This window comes from Echinops telfairi, unplaced genomic scaffold (genome assembly GCF_000313985.2).
Source record: "Echinops telfairi isolate 266 unplaced genomic scaffold, ASM31398v2 ScPeMD7_7401;HRSCAF=8416, whole genome shotgun sequence".
Classification (NCBI taxonomy): Eukaryota; Metazoa; Chordata; class Mammalia; order Afrosoricida; family Tenrecidae; genus Echinops; species Echinops telfairi.
Window position 1 is genome coordinate 9,225,442 of NW_022111301.1, and position 2,285 is coordinate 9,227,726.

The window sequence follows — 2,285 nt, forward strand, 5'->3', positions numbered from 1 at the left end:
TTGCAAGGTCAGCAGTTTGAAACCACCAGCTTCTCTGCAGGAAAAAAGACAGGACATTTTACTTCTCCAAAGACGTACAGTCTCATAAACTCACATGCGGCAGTTCTACCTGGTCCTGTAGGGTCAATATGTGTTGGCACAGACTCAACAGCAGTGACTTTGGTTTCAAGTTTTGGATAGGTTAAGTATTAGGCTGCTAATCCCAAGGTCGGTGGTTCAAACCCACAATCCATTCTATGGTAGCAAGACGAGGACCTCTGTTCCTATAAAATTTTGTTGTTGGGTGTGATAGAGTAATTTCCAGCTCACAGCAGCACTATGTACAGCAAAAGAAAAACTGCCCAGTCCTGTGCCATCATTAACATTGTCCTTCTGTGTGAGGCCATAATTTCAGCTACAGTGTCAACTAATCTTGTTGAGGGTCTTCTTCTTTTTCACTGCTCTTCTGCTTTACTGAACATGATGTCCTTTTCCAGTTACTAGTGTCTCCTGAGGAGACCTGGTGGCATGGTGGTTACACTGGGCTGCAAGCCACAAGGTAAGCAGTGTGAAATCAAAAGCCACTCTATAGAAGTAGGATGGGGCTTTCTACTCCCGTAAAGAGTCACAGTGTTGGACACCAACAGGAGCAATTAATTCTACCTTGTCTTATAGGGCTGCTATGAGTCAGTATTGACTTGATGGCAGTTAGTTATTTTTTTTTTGGGGGGGGTTGGAATCTCCCTGATAATACATACTACCAAGGTACTTTAGATGTAATCTCACCATCCTTGATTCTTAGGAGTATTATGGTTGTACTTTCTTCCAAGACAGTCTTGTTTTGGCAGCCCATGGTACTTTCAATATGCTTCACCAGTGCCATAATTCAAATACATCACTTCGTCTCCAGTCTCCTTTGTTCAATGTCCAGTCTTCAAATGCATATGAGGCCATTGACAATACGTGGCCCGGATCAGGGGGACCTTAATCTTCAGCCTTGCTTTTCAATACTCTAACGAGGGCTTGTGAAGCAGATTTACCTAATGCAACCCTTCTTTTGAGCTCTTGACTGCTGCTTCCATGAGAATTGATTGTGGATCTAAATAAGACAAAATCCTTGATAACTTCAATCATTTCTCCATTTATCATGATGTTACCTATTGGTCCAGTTGTGAAAATTTGAGTCTTCTTTACATGAATCTGTGATCCGTGCTGAAAGCTGCAATCCTTGCTGTTCATTAACAAGTGCTAAATCCATCCTCACTTTTAGCTAGCAATGTTGTGCCATCTGTATATTGCATGTAGTTAATAAGCCACCTTTTGATATTGATATTGCGTTCTTCTTTATATCATCCAACTTCTTTGATTATTTGCTTAGCATACAGAATTAGTAAGTGTAGTGAGAGAATACAACCTTGCTATATACCTTCCCTGGTTTTAAAACATTCTGTATTCCCTTGTTTTGTATGCTCAACTGCCTCTTCATCCATATGCAGGTTCTGTATGATACAATGAAATGTTCTGAAATTGCCACCCTGTTCTAAGCTATCCATAGTTTGTTATGATTCGTGCAGCTGAATACCTTTGCATAGTCAGTAAAATACAAGTAAGCATAGTTCTAGTATTCTAGGTTTTCAGACAAGGTCCATCTGACATCAATCAGCAATGATATCTCTATTCCACATCCTGGCAGTTCCCTGTCAATGTACTGATGAAAGCATTATTGGATGATCTTCAGCAAAATTTTACTTTCATGTGATATTGATATTGTTCCATAATTTGCACATTATTCTGGGTCACCTTTCTTGGGAATGTGTACATAAAGATTTACAATTCCAGAAATTCTCAGGAGAGGTTCTCCTGTGTCCTCTGTAGGATCGTTTGGGGTGGTAATCAACACAATAACAGTGGATTTACATTTTTATTTTCTCTTCGGTACTTATAGAATTGAAATTTATTTATAATTCTGGAGGAGAAGAAAGCTCAGAAAAATGATATACTATGAAATACATATAAAATAAACCATGCAAACATTACAACCTAGTAAAAAGTTGTGCATAATAAAATTAATTTAGGCTAAAAGGTTAAAATTTTAAATCCTTTTGTTATTTTTATATTTATCATGCATTGAGCATACATATAAAAGTATACTCATCATGATTGCTGTTTTCTGGTTTTCATAAATTAAACTACTTGTATGGCCATAAGATTCATCTTTGAATATTTCATGAATCAATAATTTTCTGTGCCAATTTTTTTTTTAATTTCAACTGTTTATATCTCTGGATAAAACATTATTGCTTCAT